This window comes from Lagenorhynchus albirostris, chromosome 19 (assembly GCF_949774975.1).
Source record: "Lagenorhynchus albirostris chromosome 19, mLagAlb1.1, whole genome shotgun sequence".
NCBI lineage: Eukaryota > Metazoa > Chordata > Mammalia > Artiodactyla > Delphinidae > Lagenorhynchus > Lagenorhynchus albirostris.
In genome coordinates this window covers 10,197,662-10,206,640 of record NC_083113.1, presented here as the reverse complement: position 1 = coordinate 10,206,640, position 8,979 = coordinate 10,197,662, and the positions used below count along the sequence as shown (strand labels likewise).

Below are 8,979 nucleotides of genomic sequence, written 5' to 3'. Positions count from 1 at the left end.
GCCATTCAGCAGTCACTCCCCATCCCCTCCCCACAGATCCTGGCGAGCATTCATCTGATTTCTGTCTCTACGGGTTTGCCTATTCTGGACATTTATACAAATGGAATCATACAATATGGGATTTTGATAGTCTGAGTGTTTGTGTCCTCCGCCCCAATTCGTACGTTGAAACCTACATTGCAGCACTATTTACAATAGCCAAGACATGGAAGCCACCTAAATGTCCATCAACAGATGAATGGATAAAGAAGAATGAGATATTGCTCAGCCATAAAAAAGAATGAACTAACACCACTTGCAGCAACATGGGTGGACTTAGGGATTATCATTCTAAGTGAAGTGAGCCAGACAGAGAAAGACAAATATCATATGATATCGTTTATATGTGGAATCTTAAAAAAAAAATGATACGAGTGAACTTACATACAAAAAAGAAATGAACCCACAGACATAGAAAACAAACATGGTTACCAAAGGGGAAGGGGGTCGGGGTAAATTAGGAGTTTGGGATTAACATATACATACCACTATATACAAAATAGATGACCAACAAGGACCTACTGTATAGCAGAGGGAACTATACTCAATATTTTGTAATAACCTATAAGGGAAAAGAATCTGAAAAAAAATAGATATATATGTATGTAAAAAAAAAAAAAAAGCAAAAAAACCTAACTCCCCAGGGTGATGGTATTAGGAAGTGGGGCCTTTGGGAGGTGGTTAGGTCATGAGGGTGGAGCCCTCAAGATTGGGATTAGTGCCCTTATAAAAGGGGCTCCCGAGACATCCCTTGTCCCTTCTGCCCATGTGAGGATACAATGAGAAGTCTACAACCCAGAAGAGCCCCTCACCCAACCATTTACCCTGATCTTGGACTTCCAGCCTCCAGAACTGTGAGAAATACATTTGTGTTATTCATAAGCCACTCCATCCGTGGTATTTTGTTATAGTAGCAGCCCAAACAAGCTAAGGCAGCCACCTTTTGCATCTGGCTTATTTCACTGGGCAATCCACCCAATATTTTGATTTAACAATAATAACTAACATTTATTGAACACTTAACTATATCCCAGGTACTACCCCAAGGACTATGCATGTATTAACCTACCTGAGCCTCTCAATAAGCAGGCATGTGGGGTTCTTTTATTGTCCTCATTTTATAGCCCAACAAACAGAGGTACAGAGAAGTCACACAGCTGGTAAGTGGTAGAGTCAGCCTTTTCTCTCTCCTTTTTATTTTTATTATTATTTTTTAGCACCACCAGCCAGTTTTTGTTTGTTTGTTTGTTTTGGCCGAGTCTCACAGCATGTGGGATCTTAGTTCCCCGACCAGGGATTGAACCCATGCCCCCTGCAGTGGAAGCACGGAGTCTTAACCACTGGACCACCAGGGAAGTCCCAGCCTCATTATTTTTGTACTGACGTAAAATATAAATATCATGTTGCTGACACTTTTAAACATTTTGAAGTATACAATTCAGTGGCCTTGAGCACATTCACGGTGTTGTGCGACCATCACCACTATCTAGTTCTGAAACTTTTCATCACCCCAGGATTTGAACCCAGGTTTTTTCTACCTCCAGGGCCCAAGCAGCTATTCCTACCCTGTCTCTCCGTTGAAGAATTTAGCATGGGGGCGAGAACTTGTCTTCCCCTTGGAGTTCAGCCTGCAGGAGGCTATGTGGCTATCAGGTTGTCCACTATACCCAGCCAGGATCTGGGTTTACTAGCACCAGTTCTGGACTCTTTTCTCTGCCTGGAACCTTCCCTTCCACCTCCCAGCTCTTTGCCTCCTGTGACCATGAGGGGGATTTCTAAAGGCAGAAGCTGCCAAAAGATCCTAATGTGGAAGAGAACAGAACTGACAGGCCAAGACTGGCTTCGTGGGATCGTCCGAGCTCCTGAAACCAGCTATGCCTGAAGCCAGCCAACTCGACGATTTTTTCACTCAAATGAGCCAATCAATTCCTGATTTTGCCGAAGACAGTTACGCTGGGGTTTTCAGCCTCTTGAAACAGAAAGGGACGTAACTGGGACTTCTTTGGCAGTCCAGTGGTTAGGACTTCGAGCTTCCACTGCAGGGGGCATGGGTTCAACCTCTGGGCGGGGAACTAAGATTCCATGCCATGTGGCACCGGCCAAAAAAAAAAAAAGGGACAGAACCAGTGGAGTGGGAGCTAGCCTGGTGATTAAGGTGCTGGGCAGTAAGTTCTCAGAGAAGGGACAGGCATGAACAAACAAGAGTGGGTGGGGACATGGCCCATTTCAGGGGACAGACAACAGATTATCAAGGTGGCTGCAATGTGGAATTTACGAGGGGTCACAGTGGGGTCATGGTGCAACCTTCCACTTGCAAACAGAAAGGGGCAAGCCCTGACGATGAGGGGCCTAGGCCTTGGGAGAACCTCAAGGCTTCGTCCTAGGAGCAGCAGGTCATCAGAGGGTTTAAGCAGCAGAGTGATACAATCAAATTTGCATCCTTATTAGAAGCCTGTGCACTCTGACCCATTTGCTGGTGGCTGTGGAAATTGGTACAGCCTCCATGGAAAGGCATTAGGCAACAGGCATTCACGTTAGAAGGTCCCATGCCCTCTGACACAGCGGTTCTTCTTCAAGGGATTGGTTCTACAGTTATAGTCGCACACGTGGGAAATGAGCGCTGTTTGTGTTGGCAAGAGACTGGATGCCAGCCAAGCACCCATCAGGAAGGGACCAGCAAAATGCATTATGACCCATCCACGCAGTTGGAATACTATGCAGCTTTACAAGAGTAAGTCAGATCTATACGCATTTCGGTGGTGTGCTGGGAAATGTTTAACCGTCGGCTCTTTGGGGGAGAAAACAGTCCTGATCTGTAGCGTTTGTCAACGTCTGTGGTGTAAAATACTCCCATCACGGCTGATTTTAAGCTTACCAACGTGACCTCGCTGAATGCAGAGTTGGAAGATATCCTCAATACCTCACCATGATGTGGGATTTTCGTAACCTCTAGAACAGAGATAGCATTAAAATGTAGCAGAATAATTAGGAAGTGATAAATTGACTACTTCTCATCGTTCTGTGTAATAGAATGTATTCAGTGGTAAGTTTGTAGAATTTAAGTTTTAGTAAAAGCTATGTTTAACAACAGGCTTGCAAAATTCCCGGAAGTTTAGCAATCAGCCCTCACAAACTGTTACAAGCCAGCCCCCGCACACCACTGAGACAGCTGCAAGATGAGACAGCACAGCCAAATTATGGACAAGGATCTACAGGACTGTATCTCCCCCCACACACAAACTCTCCGCCTTACTTACTCCTCTCCAGCCTGGATCTGGGACACTTCAGGCTCACACCCACCTCAGGGCCTTTGCACTTGCTGTTCCACTCTTCCCTTCACATAACCACATGACTCGCTTCCTTACCTCCTCCAGGCCTTTGCTCAAACGTCACCTTTATCAAGGCTTTCTCTGAGCATCCTGTAAAAAAATAGAAACCCTCCTGCCGCCTCAACACTCCAGCTTCTTTGACTGCGCTCTGTTTTATCAGCAGCACTGACTGTGCCATCTGACCTACTATGTAATGTTAAAATGTACTTGTCATTTTATTTATCGACTGTCTGTCTCCCCCACTAGAATGTCAGCTCCACGAAGGCAGGGAGTTTTGACTGTTTTCTTCTCTGCTGTATCCCCAGTGCCTAGAAGAGTGCCTGGCATATAGTAGGTGCTCAATAAATATTTGTTGACTAAACTTAAGGAAAAAAAATAAAGCACAGACTATTTACAATAGCCAAGACAGGGAAGCAACCTAAGTGTCCATCAACAGATGAATGGATGAAGAAAATGTGGTATATATACACAATGGAGTACTACTCAGCTATAAACAAGAATGAAACAATGCCATTTGCTGCAACGTGGATGGACCTAGAGATTATCATACTTAGTGAAGTAAGTCAGACAGAGAAAGACAAATATCACATGATATCATTTATATGTAGAATCCCTGCCGCAACGTGGATGGACCTAGAGATTATCATACTTAGTGAAGTAAGTCAGACAGAGAAAGACAAATATCACATGATATCATTTATATGTAGAATCCCTCATGGCCCAGTGGTTAGGACTCAGCGCTTTCACTGCTGGCGCCTGGGTTCGATGCCTGGTTGTGGAACTACAATCCCACAAGCCACATGGTGCTGCAAAAAAAAAAAAAAAAAGATACAAATGAACTTATTTACAAAACAGAAACAGACTCACACATGGAAAGCAAATTTATGGTTACCAAAGGGGAATGGGGGTGGGGTGAGGGATAAATCAGGAGTTTGGGATTAACAGATACATAAACAACAAGGATCTACTGTATAGCATAGGGAACTCTATTCAATATCTTGTAATAATCTATAATGGAAAAGAATCTGAAAAGATATATATATATATATATATACACACATACATATATATACATATATATGTATATATATATATATCTGAATCACTTTGTTGTGCACCAGAAACTAACACAACATTGTAAATCAACTATACTTCAATTTAAAAAACAAATAAGTAAACTAAAATAAATAAGGTGCCGAATCATGTAAATAACCTGAATAATATTCCCCTATCTGTATTTACAAATGATAGACTATCTCTGGGAGAAAATCCAAGAAACTGGTGGCCCCAGTGCCTCCCGGGAAGGGCCCCAGGGGGGAAGGGAGAAGAGAGAGTTTTCACTGTATCCTCTCGTGTACCTTTAAAAATCTGTGCCATGTGCCTTTAATTACCTATTAATATTTTTTTCGAGTGTTCTATTAAAAGCACCGCCTCAGGCTGGCGTAGGGAGCTGGGCCCTGGAAGAGGGCGAGCCTGGGCCAGGAGGCCAGGGCAGTGACCCGGGATCGGGGACCGGATGGGGCTGCCAACACTTCACGGCCTGTTTCAGAAGGTCCAGCTGTGGAATGTTCTACACGAAGCCCTTAGAAGGCTCTGAGCGGGGAGGCCTGTCCCTCAGGCCTGGCTTTTGCCAGCCAGACAGGCGGGTCTCCCAAAAAGGCACCTTGGCCACCCTCTCCGCCGCTACATAAAAAGATCCCAATAAGATGCCACCTTCTGCAACCGGCCAGTGGATAAAAGCTCCTCTCTCTTCCCCTCCCTCCTCCTTCCGGCTCATCTCCTGACCCTTTCCCCTCCCCTCGCCCTCCCCTTCCCTCCTCTCCCTTCCCCTCCCCTCGCCCTCCCCTTCCCTCCTCTCCCTTCCCCTCCCCTCCCCTTGCCCTCCCTCCTCTCTCCACCTCCTCCTCCATCCTCCTTCTCCCCCTCCCTCCGCTGGCTCCTCCCTCCAGCCACGCACCACCTCCCCCAGAGCCTCTGAAACACCAGGGCTCTCTCTGCTCCACGCCTTTGCCCATGCCGTTGCCTCTGCCTGGAACTCCTTTCCCCTACCTCTTCACCGGCCCCTGCTTTATCCCAGAGATCTTAGCTTCCTTCCTTCACGTCACAAAGATTTACCAGGCATCGACAGTTGGTCGGGAGCCCTGCCAGGCGTGAGGGAGCAGGCGCTGAGGAGAGGTCACATCCTAACTGGGAAGGGCAGGGAGTAGAGTAGTCAGCAGAAACTAGAAACAAGGGAATTCTTAAAAAACAGCTAAATGCTGCAAGGATGAGTTGTCTGCAGTCTGAAAGAGGAGAAGGAGCCCGCCTGCTGAGGGACTGGGGAGAATCAGGAGGAGGGAACAGCAAGTGCAATGGCTGTTGAGGATGGGAATGAGCTTGGAGAGTTCAGGAATCAAAAAGGCCAGTGTGGCTAGATTCGAGGGAGTGAGGGAAAGTGTCATCAGATGCGCCAAAAAGGTAGGTTTCCATGAAGGATGTCAGAGACTCTGAGGAGCTTGGCGTCTCCTCCTCCAGGAAGCCCTCCTTGACTGCGTCAGGCACACTCACCCTAACCCTGTTCACTCTAAGTTGTAGCTGTCTGGTCACAGGCCTGTCTGCCCTACTGCCCTCTGAGGGCAGAGCCAGTCACCACTGTGTTCCCACCACTGCACAGCACATGCCTGGGTACACAGCACGTGCTCAGAAAATGCCCTGGTCATCCCCAGGAAGGCTTGCCTTCTCTACCTCCTTGCTTCCGCTCTGCCTATGCCTCTTCCTGACCCAGCCCAGCCTCTTTCATCCCATCCGCAAAGGCTCATCTGGGGAGGATGCCCATCCTCTTTCATCTTATCCTCAAAGGCCCATCTGGGGAGGATTCCCAGCCCCAGCCACCTCTGATGGGCTGCAGGCCCAAGGTGAAGGCTCTGAAGTGGTCAGATCAAACACCTCTAGAGCTGGCTTTGGGCTGGGCCAGAGTCAGGGAGGCTCCGAGAAGACTCAGCTTCCCAGATTTGAGTGTTCCAGCATGGAGAATGGAAGGGGAGCTGGGCAGCTTGTGGAAACAGCCAAGGCACAAAGTTGTTTCCCCATCATCATAATCACATCACTTCCAGTTTCTGACTCATTTCGTGCCAGGTGCTGGGCTAATTTTTAAAAATAATGTCATTTATTAATTTAAATGGATAAGATCCGGTCAGGGTGCAAAATTCAGAAGCCTCTAAAAGCCTGTGGGAGAAAGTATCTCTATTTCACAATTTTAAAAGTTTGGAAAAAAGCATGCCTCACGTTGAGTGGGGGAAGCTCAATTTTTTTTTTTTTTTTTGGCGTCGGATCAAATTTTTAAACAATGTGGATCTGCTGTCCACCCAGTTACCCTTCCTGGAGGTAACTATCATTACCAGTTTCACCCAAAATGTTTATTCAAAAAATATTTATTGAACACCTACTACATGCCAGGCACTATTCTATGGGCTGAAGATATAATGGTGAACGAAAGAGGCTAAAGTCCCAGTGCTCATGGAGCTGATATTCTAAATGGAAGAGACAGATGCTAGACACACAGATAAGGAGACTGTGGAGTGTGTCAAAAGGTGAGACATTCTGTGGAGAAAAATAAAGAACAGGTGGGAGACAGGTACTGGGAAATCAATTGTTTTGTTTTCTTCTATAGAAAGGTGAGAGAAGATCAAATTGCAGTTTGATGGGGATGATCTAGATTCCTAGTTCGAGAGGAGAAGCAGAGGAAAGAGGGGAGAACGGCTGGAGTGTGGTCCTTGAATTGGCAAGAGGGGAAGGGTCCCTGGGCTCCAGAGTAGTTCGTCATTAGTAGGGAATGTCTGTTTCCCAGAGGTGGCCATGACAATCTCTCCTGTCCCACATGCTCTTACAGGGTGACCTCAACATTCCTCCTATTGTGTGTGTTTTGTGTGGATTATGTTTTCTCCCTTTGAACCTGGGCAGAAATTTGTGACTGCCTTGACCTATAAAGTACGGTGGAGGTGAGGCTTCCAAGGCTACCTCATCAAATGCCAGGCACTTCCCACTTGCTGTTAGGGCGCTGATTCTTGGAACCCATCTGCCATGCTGTGAGGAAGCTCAGCTAGCCCACGCAGAGAGACCACGTGGAGAGGTCCCATGAAGATGCTCTAGCTGACAGCTCAGCCGAGGTCCCAGCCAGCGACTGCCAGCAGCATCTGCCCAGACATGAGTGAAGACTCCTCCAGCTGATTCTACACCCCCAGTCCGCAAGCCTCGCCAGCTGAGGCTCCAGACATCAAGGAGGAAAGACAAGCTGTCCTTGCTGTGCCTTGTTCCAATTCCTGACCTATAGAATCCATGACTACAATACAAGGATTGTTTCACACCACTAGATACTGGGGCTGTTTGTTATGCAGCAGCAGGTAGCTGGTACCCCAAATAATAGAAGAAAAGGTGGGTAGATGAGTAGAGGAGTTGGGGAAGTTTTCTTCTGATGGGTTGTCCTTTCTCAGTGAAGTAGGAAGCAAAGTCCCCACTGAAAGTGGGCAGGAAGGGAGAAGGTGCAGGAGTTTGAGGAGAGAGGAGAAGTTATTAAAAAGTCTAGGAAACAACCCGTGTCCATCAAAGAATGAAGGGATAAACAAAACGCACTATATCCACACAATGGAATATTATTCAGCCTCTCTTTTTGTGCCACCATGATGCTGGCATGAATGGCCAGGACGATGTTCTCAAGAGCATTAACAATGCCAAAATGAGAGTCACATGCCAAGTTCTTGTTAGGCTATGCTCCAAAGTCATTTTCCAGTTTCTAAGTGTGATGATGAAGCATGGTTACATTGGTAAACTTGAAATCACTGATGATCACAGAGCTGGGCAAATTGTAAACCTCACAAGACCATCCCACTAGTTTGGTTTCATTATACTGACGACCACAGCTGGCATCATGGACCAAGAAGAAGCAAGACAAAAACACACAGGAGGGAGGGCTTCCCTGGCAGTGCAGTGGTTAAGAATCTGCCTGCCAATGCCGGGGACACGGGTTCGAGCCCTGGTCCGGGAAGATCCCACATGCCGCGGAGCAACTAAGCCCGTGTGCCACAGCTACTGAGCCTGTGTGCCACAGCTACTGAAGCCCACACGCCTAGAGCCCATGCTCTGCAACAAAATAAGCCACTACAATGAAGCCTGTGCACTGCAACGAAGAGTAGCCCCCGCTTTCCGCAACTAGAGAAAGCCCGAGCACAGCAATGAAGACCCAACACAGCCAAAAATAAATAAAAATAAAATTAATTAATTAAAATTAAAAAAAAGAAAACACACACAGGAGGGAAAGTCCTGAGATTCTTTTTCTAGAGATGTAATATATACAAACATACAAATACAATACCTCAATGGAAAAAAAAATGAAGTGAAATTCTGACACATGCTACAACATAGATGAACCTTGAAAATCTTATGCTAAGTGAAATAAGCCAGACACAAAAGGACAAATATTGTATGATTCCACTTACACAGTGTACCTAGAATAGGCACAGTCACAGAGATGGAAAGTAGAATAAAGTTTACAGGCGGGGCTTCCCTGGTGGCGCAGTGGTTGAGAGTCCGCCTGCCGATGCAGGGGACGCGGGTTCGTGACCCGGTCCGGGAAGAT

The 8,979-nt window shown here is 46.6% G+C and overlaps 1 pseudogene; it reads left to right on the top strand.

Moving 5' to 3' along the window:
* The first annotated feature begins 8,034 nt into the window (after positions 1–8,034).
* On the top strand, positions 8,035–8,681 carry LOC132510249 (small ribosomal subunit protein uS8-like; annotated as a pseudogene).
* Positions 8,682–8,979: the final 298 nt, after the last annotated feature.